Source organism: Microcebus murinus, chromosome 6 (genome assembly GCF_040939455.1).
Source record: "Microcebus murinus isolate Inina chromosome 6, M.murinus_Inina_mat1.0, whole genome shotgun sequence".
Taxonomy (NCBI): domain Eukaryota; kingdom Metazoa; phylum Chordata; class Mammalia; order Primates; family Cheirogaleidae; genus Microcebus; species Microcebus murinus.
Genome location: NC_134109.1, coordinates 68,394,693 through 68,409,889, shown reverse-complemented (window position 1 = coordinate 68,409,889; position 15,197 = coordinate 68,394,693). Strand labels below are relative to the sequence as shown.

Here is a 15,197-nt window from a genome sequence, read left to right as displayed (position 1 = left end):
GAGCACTGGCCCCTTGGAGAGCTCTGGGCTGTCTCTTTGTTGCAAGCCTAGGGTGCCTGTGGGAATGGCTGTTATTGAACTGGGCTCCCTGAGCTCCGAGGCAATGATGGGATTCCAGGGTGGGAGAAGTCTGGGTGCCAGAGACAAGGTGGGCTTGGTTACTGTAATGAGTGCCAGAGTTGAGGTAGAAATCAGAATAATTTGACAAATAGAGGTCTTTGATTTTAGTTAATTTGTCATGTCTTTAGAACTGAAATATTTGGGCAGCTTACTAAAGTCTTAGTTTATTTACATAAGCAGGAGTGTCCTAGGTCTGGTGAACAGAGGTCTTGAATAGCACAAGACATCTCAATTATGGGTAGTTCCCAGACTTGGGCCAGATCACCCACCCCACAGCTCCTTGAATGAAAGGGACTAGGGGCCCTAGGAAAAGACTGATTGTTTTATAGTCATAGTAACATGCAGCAACTAGAACTATTTTTAAAAATTAAACTTCTTTATTTTGAGATAGTTGTAGGTTCATATGACATTGTAACAGGTAATACAGGTCAATCCTGTGTACCTTTTATCCAGTTTCCTCCAATGTTAACATCTTGCAAAACTGTAGCATGATATGTTAACCAGAAAACTGACATTGATGTAATTCTCCAACCATACTCAGATTTCACCAGTTCAACATGTATCAATGTGTGTGTGTATGTGTATGTGAGGTGTATTTAGTTCTGCACAATATTATCACATGTGAATGCTCATGCATGTGTACAGCAGTCCAGGTGTAGAGCAGTTTAATTACTATAAGGATCCCTCGTGCTGCCCTTTTATGATCACATTCACCTCTCTCCCACTATGGTTCTCCACTCCATTCTTTTTTTTTTTTATTAGAACATGATTTTTATTTCATCATATTATGAAGGTACAAATATTGTTAGGGTTACAAACATTGCTCCTGCCCCCTCTCTCCCCCTGAAATGTCCAATCCCCTGGTGATGTGCATCGTGCACGTTATGGAAACATACATCCCTTTCCTCCTCCCCATACCTGCCTGCCCACCACCAGTTAGAAAGTTTTTGTTTTGTTTTGTTTTGTTCTCCACTCCATTCTTAATCCCTTGTGACCAGTAATCTCTTCTCTATAACTTTGTCATTTCAAGAATGTTATGTAAATGGATGCATGTATGTGACATTTTGTAACCACTTCATAAATATTTAAAAATCAATATCTGATTTTAATTTTGTATATAGAAATCCAATTGCAATTTATATATTGACCTTGTAATATATAACCTTGGTAAATTCACTGGTTACTTTTATTAGCTTTGTTGTAGATTCCTGAGGATTTGCTACATAGATAATCATGTCACTTGTGAATAAAGACACTTTTGCTTTTTTCTTTCTAATTCCTATACATTTCTTCTTCTTGATTTCTGGGACTTATTTGGTCCTGCAGTATAATGCTGAATAGGAGTGTTGAGAGTAACATTCTTGCTTCATTCCCAAATTCATGGGGAGAGCATTTAGTCTTTTACCATTAAGTGTGATGTTAGATATAGGGATTTGTAGATTCCCTTTATCAGTTTGAAGAAGTTCCTTTCTATCCTTGCTTCTTGAGTGAGAGTTTTCATCATGAATGGATGTTGGATTTTGTCACAGACTTTTCTGTATTGATTGATGTGATCATATGATTTTCCATTTTTAGTTTGTTAATATGGCAAATTACACTGATTGATTTTAGAGTGTTTAACTTTGCAATCCTAGGTGACACCTAATTTAGTCATGATGTATTATCCCTGTGTATGTTGTTCTATTTGATTTTCTAAAATTTTGTTAAGAATTTTTGCATCTGTTATTGTGGTAGGTATCCTCTAATTTGGCCCTCTATGATCCCTGTGTCCTGGTACTTAGGCTCCAGGGTAATCTCCTTCCTTAAGTGTGGGCTAGACTCATGATTCTCTTCTAATTAATAGAATATTGTGGAAGTGATAGGATGCTACTTTCAAGATTAGGTTACAAAAAGAATGTGGCTTCTATCTTGAGGTCTTTCTCTCTGTCCCCTTCTCTCTTGCTCTTTTGCGCTGGGAGAAGCAAGCTGCCATACCGTGGATAGCGGTGTGGAAGGGCCCACAAGGTGTGGTGATAAACTGAGGCCCTGGTTCCACAGCCTATAAGGAACTGAAGCCACAGTCTGTGTGGAACTAAAGCTTGTCAACAACCACACCAGTGATCCTCACATCTCGCCAGCTGAGAATCTCACCCTTTGGAGGGAAGTTGACCATCTATAGTATGTCCAGCAAATGGCTTCTAGGTGGTAAAAGGCACTGGAACTAATGCAGAAGGAAGGGAGAGACCAGGTGTGGAGACTTGGGAAGAGAAGACTTGGTGAACGACTTCAAATTTTACATGGAATGCCATGTGGGAGAGGAGACAGTCTTGTCTTGAGAGGCTCAAAAGACAGAACTAGGGGTGGAAAGTACAGGGAAATGGTTTTTGCTCTACATAAGGACAAGCTAACAATCAGCTGCCTCATTGTTGATGGTTGCTTAAGAGTATAATAAATCAGCCAGTGATAATCATGTTGAAGAAGAGTTTTGATTAATTCTTTGGATTCCTTAGAGGGGAATACTGCATAGGGGTAGGAGGAAGGCAGTGAGGCTTGACCTAGAAGTTTCTTTCCATGTTGGGGTTTTCAATGATTCTACATCTTCCTTGGCATCCATTACAGGATGCAATAAACATTCCCTTTCTAGAAATCCCTGGTTGTGTCTGTATAATTCATTTTGAAACTTAAGCTTAATACCAGATACCTATGCTTATTTTATGTATAAAGAGGGCTGCCCCAATAAGATTGTGTTTTTCCAAGGATAGGGACTGGATAATTTATTTCTTCTCTACTTTAGCTTGTGTTCCTTTGCAATTCTCTTACATTTAGCTTTATTTGAAAGTTTACTTTGTTTCTGCTCTTCATTGTAGTTTAGCTTTTAGACATAGGACTTCTGATCTCTCTCCTTTATGCCTGAGGAGTTTCTCTCTCTCTCTCTTTCTTTCTTTCTCTCCTCCTTTTTCTCTCTTTCTTAAATAGTGCTGGTGCTTGAAGGTGTCAGTGAACAAAGTAGCCATGGAAGTAAAAGGTGGAGGGGAGGTAGGTTCCTATGTCTCTGGGGTGAGAGATTATGGGGAGAGTTCCTTGTTTTGCTTTCTTGCTTCTGTCATAGACTCATTGCAGACCTGAAAACAGTTGGCTTTGTGTTGTTTCTCGCTCTGTCTCACCTCATTTCACCATGATTTCCATTTATTCAGTATTCATATTAGGCAGTCCTAACATCATCCTTTTCCCATGGGTTTGGGTAAAGTCCCTTCAGTTAGGGATGTTTCTCTGATAAACCTTGTGATGCTGCCAGTCCCTCCATCAGCTGTGAACATCAGCCGGGCCAGCAACGGACAGTTCTCTGCATCTTACAATCAGATTTATCAACAGGGATCTCCTCGTATCTTTTGGGCTTTGGGGGAGGCCTGTAGTGGCACAGACTGTCCTTTTCACGTGCCTACATGGACCTCTTTTGATTTGTGGTCACTGCCAAAAATGGAGTCAGCTAGCTTCAGAGCCAACATAGCAGGATTTGGGTGGCCCAGCCTCAAGCTACATTTTATGCTGTCTCCATCTGTGGTCTCAGTGAGGAGGGGTGCTCCCTTAATTGAGGGGTCTACTCAGGACTCTTCATTTAGCCCTCCAGGATCTGAAATCAGTGTTTTCCCAGATAACAATTCTTCCTTTTAGTCACTCCTTATTCCTGTATTTCCCTATCTCTTAGCACAGCCATCCAGGAAAAACTGTCTCCTCCCAGGTGCTATTCATGATTGATATAATTCCAATCACTTGGCTGATCTGTTGATGCTGCCATAGTGGAGGGATCTCAGCACCAAGACCTCTTGTGAAGGACCAATCTTTTAGTGCTTGTAAGGGGAATGCCACAAGGAGAAGAGAGCAATGAATTTCCCGGGACAAATATCTGTGAGTTAAGTAAGGGCAAAAATCATATCATCAAGGCTTGGGAAAGGGTATCGCTCTTTCCTACAGAAGCCTTATTCAGACTGTGCATTTGGGAGGTAGGTGAATTAAGTACATGGTTAAGAGCTCTGGAATCAGACTGTGTTAGAATCCTGGTAGAATTCCTTACTAGCCTTGTGACTTTGGGCAAGTTTCTTTATCTCTTTTTGCTCTCCCTTGTCTCATCTGTAAATTGGGTATAATAATGGTAATGATTAAGTTTTTTTTTTTTTTTTTTTGGCAAAGTGTCAGGCATAATAAGTACTCAAAGTTAGTTATTCTTAGTATTAGTAGTATTAACCCCCAAGATCATTAACCTCTTTTTTTTTTTTTTTTTTTTTTTTTGAGACAGAGTCTCGCTTTGTTGTCCAGGCTAGAGTGAGTGCCGTGGCGTCAGCCTAGCTCACAGCAACCTCAAACTCCTGGGCTTGAGTGATCCTTCTGCCTCAGCCTCCCGAGTAGCTGGGACTACAGGTAGCTGGGACTACAGGCATGTGCCACCATGCCCGGCTAATTTTTTTTTTTTATATATATATATCAGTTGGCCAATTAATTTCTTTCTATTTATAGTAGAGACGGGGTCTCGCTCTTGCTCAGGCTGGTTTTGAACTCCTGACCTTGAGCAATCCGCCCGCCTCGGCCTCCCAAGAGCTAGGATTACAGGCGTGAGCCACAGCGCCCGGCCCATTAACCTCTTTCAAGAGTTTTGTGAACCAGAATTGTCTTCCTTTAAGTTGTGCTGGGACTCCAAAAGGTCAAAGGAAATAAAGAGCACCTCCCAGCACTTGGAACAGTCTTTTACCTGCCCCAATTCTATTACAGTATCTAAGGGATTCTGGGACTCTCCACTCTGTTCCCAGCCCCAGCTCTGGGGAGCAGTGGTTCTGTTCCCTGGGGTTCCCCAGCCCTGTCAGAATGACAACCTGCTTTCTGTGTTATGCTTAGGGAGTTAAGGGCTGGGGCAGTTAGTTGCATTTTCATTTTGTGTTGTGAGACCTAATGTGCTATTTTTTCTATTCTTCCAGTCGCTGAGCTCCTCCTAATTTTATGGCCTTTTCTATATCATCTGGACTCCTTGATAATCAACTGAGACGTGACTGGCACTATCTCCCCTAGCCTCAACTTCTCTTCCTTTTCGCCTGCTGTCTCATGAGTTCTTTCAATGATAAAACTCAGGATAAAATGCCACTCACTTTCTCAATCAGTTGAAAAGTAGGTGATGAACACTTACTAGATGCTAGACCCTGGTAATACAAGGAAGATCACATTCTGCAAGCTCATAACTACAGCACAAATAGCAATGCTCTGCAATGGAGAGACGTATAAAGTGCTGTGGGGTCATTAGAGAAGCTCTCAAGTCCTGGGAAGATAGTGACAGCTTCATTTGAGCTGAGATTCAAGGATAGGTTAGATTTCATCGTTGGACAAATTGAGACAGAGCTTTCTGGGCTTTCTTTGCCTTCTGTATAAAGAGGGCAAGAGACAGGATGGATGTTTGGGGAACTACAAGTCATTCCGTATAAAGTTAAGGGAAAAAGGAAGATGGGGCTAGGGAGAAGTTTAAATCGATTTGTCTGCCACACAAGTATGGAGTTTGTCCTGTAGATCATTGTTTTATTTTGCTTTTGTGGTAAACAAGATGAAACATAACACTTACCATCTTAACCACGTTTAAGTGTACAGTAGTGTTAACTATATGCACAATGTTGTGCAACAGATCTCTAGAACTTTTTTATCTTGCAAAGCTGAAAGTCTAGCACATCAGGATGCATTTGAAAAAAAAAGTAAAGATAAATCTATTAATAAATAATAATAATAAAATAATAATAAATAATAATAAAAAAAGAAGAAAAAAATAAAAAATAAAAGCTGAAAGTCTATACCCATTGAAAAACTCTCCTTTTCCCTCTCACTGCTCTGGCAACCACTATTCTAGTTTCTATTTCTAAAGGGTTGATCACTTTAAATATCTCATATAAGTGGAATCATGCAGGTTGTGTGTGTGTGTGTGTGTGTGTGTGTGTGTGTGTGTGTGATTGGCTTATTTCACCTAGCATGATGTCTTCAAGGTGTATCCATGTTTATAGCATATAACAGGATTTCTTTCTTTTTTAAGGCTGAATAATATCTCATCGTGTCACATGTATATGCCACATTTGCTTTATCCACTCATCTATCAGTGGTCATTATGTTGCTTCTACCTCTGGGCTTGTTTTAAATTAAAAAAAAATTTTAATTGTGAAATATATCATCTATATGGAAAGGATTTATAGTTAACATGAACAGTTTTTTTTTTTTTTTTTTTTTTGAGACAGAGTCTCACTTTGTTGCCCAGGCTAGAGTGAGTGCCGTGGCGTCAGCCTAGCTCACAGCAACCTCAAACTCCTGGGCTCGAGTGATCCTTCTGCCTCAGCCTCCCGGGTAGCTGGGACTACAGGCATGCGCCACCATGCCCAGCTAATTTTTTTTTATATATATATCAGTTGGCCAATTAATTTCTTTGTATTTATAGTAGAGACGGGGTCTCACTCTTGCTCAGGTTGGTTTTGAACTCCTGACCTTGAGCAATCCGCCCGCCTCGGCCTCCCAAGAGCTAGGATTACAGGCGTGAGCCACAGCGCCCGGCCTAACATGAACAGTTTGATGAATGATTAGAGCAGATGCTAATCTGTTGGGGAAGGGGGAAGATGATGACATAAATAAGATATAGACAGGAGTGATAGCTTTCAGGCTCCCTGGGCAGATCAGGACCCAGGTAAGATAGAGCTTTGTGAAACTCAAGCAGATTTGGATGGGTAATTCACTTAACTTCTTCATCCTTTTCTTTTTTTTTTTCTTTTGAGGCCCTGCAAAGTAAATGATATGCTCTTTAAACATATATCTCCAAGCAGAGTAGCCAGTGGGGGTGTGTGTGTGAAGTCTGGACATCTTTTGGGGTGCAGTGTTTGGGGAGTTGTTAGTGCTGGGGGGATTGGGGAAGTCCTGACTTAGTCTTATGATTTGCATTTAACAAATTGCAGGTTGGGAAGGGCCAGCTTTCTCCATGCTCCTTCTGGAACTGGGGGGAATCCTGGGAGTAAAATAGTCTCAAGACAAGGGTGACACCCCAGGCCTGAGGCTCCTTTGTCTACCCTTCAGAGCTGACTGTCTGAGCAGAATGGTGACTGTGTGAAGAAGACTGGCCCCTTAGCTCATTCTTGGGTTTGATTTTCACTTGAGCTCCCACTGGTGCATCGAATGGTGCTTTCTTCCAATGATCATTGCCTGTCAGGTTATGTCAGCAATAGCTGCACAGAATTTAGGAGAACCTGGTCCTAGGACTCTGGCCCTAGGCTCTGAAGAGAGGGTCTAGTGTGGTGAATGAACTCCCAGCTATTTCATATGAGGACAAATGAAGAACTGCCAGGAGTGAAGGGTGGAGGTGTTTAACTTAGAACTCAATAGAATTGCCCTGGGTTAGAGGTGGGGCAGGTATGTGTGACAACTGTCTTTAAGCATTGTATGGACTGTCAGATGGCACCTATGTTTTTTGTACAAATGGTTTTATGTAGGATGTTAAAGGGAAGTGGTTGAATTCTGTGTGCTATCTGTCAAGATTGGCATCTGGGTAGCCAGATGGTTGCTTGGCCAGGGTGGTTGGGGTGTAGGCTGATGAGTCAGGAGGTGGCTGGGGAAGCTTTAAGGCCTCTTGTTGCTCTAAGTAGATGCATCTCCTGTTTGGAAGAGCGCTGGCCTGGTAGTGGGGAGACTAAGGTTCCAATCCTGGCTCTGGGGGTAATTCGCTGAATGGCCCTGTGCAGTCACTTCCTTTTCTGTGCCTCAGTTTCTTCATATTCTAAAGGACGAAGTTGTTCTCCAACAGTGGCTCCAAATTTTTACTTTTTAAGGCCAAGGACCCTCTTTTTCAAGGGAAATTTTATACCATGCCTGTATCTAAAAGAGTTAGAGATATGCTCTTCTGATTGAAGTGAAGGACTGGGGGGCTGGGAGTAGCTAACTTATTGCTCTTCTCTTCCTTTCCACTTTCTGAAGCTCCACAGAGCACAGATATGAAATGAATTGATAAATAAGAGATGATAATGACCCTCCATGCTAGGGCCAACAAAACCTATTCCAGGATCAATGAGTTAATTTAAATGTAGTGTGCTTTACAAACAAGAGTCATGGCTATTATTCTGGACATTTAACCCAGGTCTAGGCCATATAGGATTTCCAGCAGATGCATCATAAACCTGTGGCTTTCAAGTCAGGACGTCCCAACTGTCAACAGTGAGAGCAGGAACCATACTTGCTTTGTGCACCACTGGCTCTCCAGTGCCTACCTAGCACAGTGCCTGGCATATGTGAGTTACATTTACTTAATAGTTGATAAATAGCCTTCCTATCATCCTACAGAGAGAATCTTCTTTAACTCAAAAGGCAAAAATAGTCTAGTGGCTGGCAAGAGTCTTATCCTGGGAGCCAGGCTGTAGGCTAAGGCTGAGTAGGGATAGAATGAAAGGGGCTGAGGCCACTGAGTGGTTGGGAAGCCAGTGTCCCTGATCCCATGGGAATGTTGGGCTAGACATGAGCTGACCCTGCTTGGTGGGCAGTGTATCTAGTGCTCTGAGAGGATTCTGCCTGCTCAGTTGTCCAGAGGACTGCTTGGCTCTTTGGACTCTTCTAGGGTAGCCCTGGGCTAAGGGAAGGAAGGGAGGGACCTGGAAGGTTTCCTGGTAGAAAACAGGCCCTAAGAGGCCCATGGCTTGGCCTTCAGTCTCTAGGGCCCCTTAGGTTCTTTTCTCATCCCGTTTATTGTCTTCTGGTTGGGGGTGATGATGGTGGGGAGGAGATACTCTGGATTAACCTAATGTAGGAGGCAGGGACATTTTTGGCAGATGGTTTCAGGTTTATCTAGAAAGAATGCTTAGTGTGTACCTGTGTCTTTAAAGAATGCTTACTGTGTACCTGTATCTTTTAAACTCATTAAAAGATTTATCATTAAGTTTGATGTAGAGTAAGGTTTGATTTGTGTGGATCTGTTTTATCAATTCAACCATTTGTGTTAGCACACTGACCTCATTCTGTCACCACAAATGAATAGAATTTGATAGTAAAAAAGTTAGCTGTATTCCACCCCTATCACCACATTCATTCGTAAACTTTCTTGTGTTATGTGTCCATTGCTCTTTAGTTGCAGCTGATTTATGAGTCTTTATAACTCAAGTGATAGAGCAGCTTCTGTATGAAATATTTCTGTCTTGTGGCAAAGTGAAAAAATTAGGCAAGTCGTGTAGTGGTTTATGGAGTTTCTGTGCAGAAATGGAGTATATCACTGTGCTCACATGACAATGGCCAAAATGAGTCACTTGTCCCAGCATGGCATCACCGGGACGGGGATGTATAATCTTCTTTTAAGGAGTGGTCCTGTGGAGAGGAGCAGTACATATTTTGAAAGATAATGCAGTCTACTAGAACTATATGATAGTTTTTGTGGGTTTATAAGACAAGTATTGATTTTTATATTTTGGCCTTTTATCCGTCAATTTTTCTGAGCTCTCTTATATGTATATTGTTGTATAAAATAAGCAGTTATTTCTGCTTGAAACAGCAACTTGTGTCTTCCTTTCCAACTTCCAAATCTGATTTTTTTATTACTGAGTTACATAGGATATCCGATGCAATATCAAATAGTAGGGATAACAATAGACATTCTTTCATGTTCCTTACTGAATGTAAATGCTTTTAAATGTCACCATTATGCGAGTGCAAAGAATTAGATTTTTTGTAGATATCTTTGATGTGATTTAGAAAGTTCTCTTTATTTTTGTCTTCTAAAAGATTAAAAAAAATGATTGAGTGTTGGATGTATAGAAATCACCATGTTACAATGTAATGTCAGACTCAAAGAAGAAGGTGTGAGGATAGAAGCAGAGGCCCCAGTGATGTGATTGTTGGCTTTGATGATGGAAGAGGCCATGGGCCAAGGAATACGGGTAGACTCTAGAAGCTGGAAAATACAAGGAAATGGATTGTTCCCTAGAGCTTCCAAAAGGAATACAGCCCTGCTGACACCTTGATTTTAGCCTAATGAGACCAATTTTAGACTTCGGAGCTCTGGAACTGTAAGATAATAAATTTGTGTTGTTTTAAGTCACTTAGTTTGTGGTAGTTTGTTACAGGAGCAATAGGAAAGTAACACATCTCCTGACCTCCATTAGTCTCCGCTTTGGCCAGTGGACTGTGGTAGCAATTATGACGAGCATAAGTTCAGAGCCTATTTTTAACATTGTAGAAAGGTTTCGGTTTTCCCTTTTGTCTGTATGCACTCACCTGATAAATGGCCACAGATTCCTCTATAGTCAGCGTGGAGAAAATTTACAGGCTACACTTGTGCCCTTTAAGACACCTGTCTCCTCAGTTGAGGGGCTCTCAGCCTCTTAATTGATTTAGTGGTAAGAACTGGCAGTAAAACCATATCATGGGGCCTCAACCTACATTTCTGCTTCTAGATCTAGAATTATTTTGTTTATGTATGCCAGTAGTACTTTAGTAGGTCACCCATCTATTTCATTCCTAGGGATGTTGTGTCAACAATGCATAAGATGCATCTTTGGAATGCATCTTTGAGCCTGAGTAAAAATAAATGCTCCAAAATATCCTTCAAAATAAAAGAGTGACTATTTATTTTGTTAGTGAAAACATGGGTACCATGGCAATAATATATTTCTACCTTCCTTAGTCTGACTTCTACAAATAGGAATCACCTGTTAGGAATTCCATTGACAGTTACAAAACAATGGTGGGTACAATCTTTAGGCACACATTGATGTGTAGTGTTTTCCTTTGTTTGTTTTGCTTTATGGTTGACTTCTTCCACTACTTCTCTAACTCACAGCTTTCACTACCACTTCTCCTGATGCTCTGTTTATTTTAATTTTATATAAAAAGAAATCCAAGATATTAAAAAATTGTCTATCTTAACAAAATGAACCAGGATTTTCTCCTTAACTAATTTTAGATTAGTTTTTCACTTCTTCATTCTACATAAGGGCTTTCACTTCTCCAGTGACTCTATAAGTAAAGGTTTACACTGGGAAGTAGCACATTGTCAGGTGCTGCATATTACATCTCTACCATTTGGTTACTATGTGTGTGAGTTTTCTATGATAAAAATATGAATAAATTTCTGCTAGTACAGTGGCTGCACATTGGAATCATATGGGGAATTTAAAAAAATTATTGATAGCTAGGTTCCATTTCCAGAAATTCTAATTCAAGTGGTCTGGGGCATTGCCTTGACACCGGGAGTTTTCAAAGCTACTCGGGGTTTTAATGCGCAGCCACAGCTGAGAATCACTGTGCTAGGATTTTCATAATGACTCTCAACTTCAGGCTTTTGTTTAGTTGTGTCAGTTTCGGTCAGTTATGACCAGATCAGTGATGTTAGACCCTGGGGTTTCGTAGTCCCTTTATCTAAATGATCCCTGTTTTGACCACCATCGTCTTTTCCAGAAACAGTTCTGTGTTGTATAGGAATTTGTGATGTTTTCCTGACTGTTTCCATTTCAGGGGCTTGTTTGACAGTCCAATATTTTCTTCTCCTTTTGTGACAAGGCAGTTAAGAACTTTCATTTATTCTTCACCCCAGGGACCAGAGTAATGTAGCCAAAACACAGCCAGAGTAATGGAAAACTCTTTCCTACTCAGGTGCAGATGGTGGATAGCTTGGTGACCATGGTTGCTTCAGCTACTTGGGGTATGATGTTCAGGTCTTCAAGCTGGTCATTGGGATAGTACATGAACTTCTCTACAAAATCCATTAGTGACTGTTCAAAGGCTCATGAAACAATTTATAGGATAGGAAATATGAATGGCTGAAAGTATCTAAAAATCTGCTTGAACTGAATTATAATTACAAAAGTGCAAATTAAAACAATCTAAATTTTCCCTTTATACTCATTGGAGTAACAACAAGCCAACAATAACAACAGCAAAACCACTAAGCTGGAAAGTTTGGGTTTAGGTCAGGAGTATAGACTAGTGTAGCCATTCTGAAGAGCTGAGGTTCAGCAAATTCCTGGGTATGACTGAGGCAAGAGGGATCATACAGGTAGCCTGATTAGGGCACTAGGGAAGTGTCCATCTTCTAACACCCCCAGCCCTCTGTGGTAAGGTAGTCACTTAGCTACATTGGCCCAGAAGAGAGCAGATAAAGGTTAGAGGACTAGGAACATCAGCGCCTTCTCCACAGGCTGCTAAGTTCAGGAGTGTCTTGCATTTCTTCCTTCAGGCTTTTCACCCAACAGGTGAACTGACCACCAGTTTCCTCCTGGTCTACTGATTCTCAGGATGTGGGCTTCTACCATCTCTCCCCTCTCCTACAGGAATGTCTGTGTGGTGAGGGTGTTGCAAGAAGAACATCGTTAGGCAGTTGCTGAGTCAGGATGACCACATTCACCAGCAGGAAATCCTGGACACTCAGAAGGGGTGAGTGGGGCTTTTGGGGACTTTGGCATTAGCCATAAATGGTATTCTCGCTATGTGGCTGGATTCTGTGTCTTCACAAAGCCTGAACATCATGTCACATTGTCTTGCTTTTGTGAGTATCACCTGCCTATTCCTGAAATATCATTCCCTGACCCAATCCTTTTCCTTTAAGTCTTTTATTGTTTCTGAACCCAAGGACTTAAACAAATAAATAAATGCAAGAGTGCCAAACACTGGTCTCCCTTAAAGCACACTGGCCAAAAGTATAGTTACCCATCACCTTCTTGAAGTTTCAGGCAACTGCAGAATCTTGTGGGTGGGGGTTCAGAGGAGAGATGGGGGCTTTGTGGAGGTGGGATGTTGAGGAGACTACTAGGGAGATGCAGAGATGCCAGAAGAGAACTGAGAAGAGGGCTCAATCACTGTGCTTGAGCTCACTGTGTGGTTCCAGGCTGCTCTGATAAACCAGCGTTGCTCTCAATATTATGTTGTTTGAAGGGGTCACAGTTTCCACTATTAAAACACTTGGACATGCAAGTAGAGGTATGAAGAGGTAAAATCAGATTCCTCATTAATCCTCCCTATCCCTGATCTTTTTTTGTCATAACTGGCCCAGACCATGGGGCCCTTTTGTAGTCTGTTTTCTGTTGCTGTGACACATTCCACAGACTGGGTAATTTATAAAGCAAAGAATTTTATTTAGCTCACATTTCTGGAAGCTGGGAAGTCTAAGATGGGGTGGTCACATCTGGGGAGAGCCTCTTGTTTCTTCATAGTGTGGCAGAAAAGCAGAAGGAGAGAGAAAAGGAGGCTGACTCCCAAACTAGCTAATTCATTCCCAAGAGAAAGGTATTACTCCTTCTTAACGACCCAATCACCTCTTAAATGCCCCACTTCCAAATACATTAATATATGAATTTGGGGATTAAGTTTCCAACACATAAACCTTCTTGGGATACGTTCAAACCATAGCAGGCCCCAGTGAAGACTGCTATGTTGATGGTTTCTGTGTGTCATCAGTCCTGAGCCTGGTTGAGGGACTCTGTGTTTATTTCCTTGGAAAGAAGAAGTTATGGGAGACTGCTGCCACCTGGGTTTTTTTTTTTTTTTTCTGCCCCTTCCCTAACACTTCATGTCTTGAGGAGAATGGTGGGTTCAGGGGAAATACAGGCCACGTTCCCTCCTGAAAACACATTCCTAGCCCTGAGCCTCACTGGAGAAGCTCCCTAGGGTGGGCGATGGCATCTTCTCCTAATTGGTCACTCTCCTTTATTATCTGAGAGATCAGCTGAGCCCAGGTGGAGAGAAAGCAGTGTCTAGCCTTTGGAGGTCCCAGCTTTGGTCTCTGAGGAGAATTTCACAAAAATTTCCTGGGAGGTGTAAATAGACTTCCAAGTTCCTTAGGAGAGTAGATAAAGACCTGGAGGTGGGTATCTAGGTAGAGAGTATAGTCAAGCTTAGAGGATGGCATACATGATAGCTGCCCTCAGTTAAGGACTTTTGGGGGTCTTGGTGAGATTTTCTTCTTAAGGTTCCAGAATTGGGTGGTTGAATAACCTGGTGAATTACCCAAATAGAGGGATTCCTGAAGACACTCAGGTAACTCAGACTCTACCACTTATTCTAGACCTACAGATATCTAGAAGCCCTAGAGAGTCTAATTCTAGCTCAGAGCCAGGAGAGGGGTTGAATCACACAGGGCATCGTCTCCAGTAGGGTCGGTGCAGTCTGGATGGCCCCATGGCTAGAGGGTTTTGGAGAGGAGAGAGTTGAGTGGCAAAATCTCCTGAATGGAGGGGCCCTGGTCTGGTAGCAGAGACCAGGCAACCCTGTTCCTGCAGCTACTCACTGAATGGGCTTGAGGGCCAAGTCCCTCTCTGCATCTCATATCTCAAAAGAGTCAGTTTCTATTAGTTATGATCCACAGTTTTGCTTTCTTGACCCAGGAATATTTGTTTTCTAGGAAAATATTGCCCGCTTTCCAAATATTTAAAGTAGCTCTGATTTAAGGCAGTGTGTGTGGGTATCTATTATTGGTATATAGAAATGCTACTGATTTGTGTGTGTTGATTTTGTAACCTGAGACTTTGCTGAATTTATTTATTAATTCCAGGAGTCTCTTGGTGATTTTCTAGATATAAGATCATATAATCAGCCAAAAGTGATAGTTTGACCTCCTCTTTCTCAATTTGGATACCATTTATTTCTTTCTCTTGTCTGATTACTCTGGCTAGGACTTCTAGTAGTATGTTGAATAGAAGTGGTGACAGTGAGAACCCTTGTCTTGTTTCAGTTCTTAGTGGGAATGCTTTTAACTTTTCCCCATTCAGTATGATGTTGGCTGTGGGTTTATCATATATGGCTTTTATAATTTTGAGATATGTTTCTTCTATGCCCAGATTGTTGAGGGCTTTATTGTGAAAGGGTGATGGATTTTGTTGAATGCTTTTTCTGCATCTTTTGAGATGATCATATGGTCTTTGTTGTTGCTTCTGTTTGTGTTGTGAATCACATTTATTTATTTACATATGTGGGACCATCCTTGCATCCCTGAGATGAGGCCCACTTGGTCATGGTGTATTATTATTTTGATGTGTTGTTGAATTTGCTTTGCTAGTATTTTACTGAGGATTTTTCATCTATATTCATAGGGGATATTGGTCTGTAGTTGTCTTTTTTATTGTGTC

At 41.4% G+C, this 15,197-nt stretch overlaps 1 long non-coding RNA gene across 1 annotated transcript in view; it reads left to right on the top strand.

Annotated features, from left to right (window-relative positions):
* Positions 1-11,374: 11,374 nt before the first annotated feature.
* LOC105866610 (uncharacterized) overlaps positions 11,375-15,197 on the top strand; it is a 52,019-nt gene continuing 48,196 nt past the window's right edge. The window contains exon 1 of the long non-coding RNA XR_001151960.3: positions 11,375-12,510. This is a non-coding gene — a long non-coding RNA (uncharacterized LOC105866610). The remainder of the gene's footprint in view (positions 12,511-15,197) is intronic.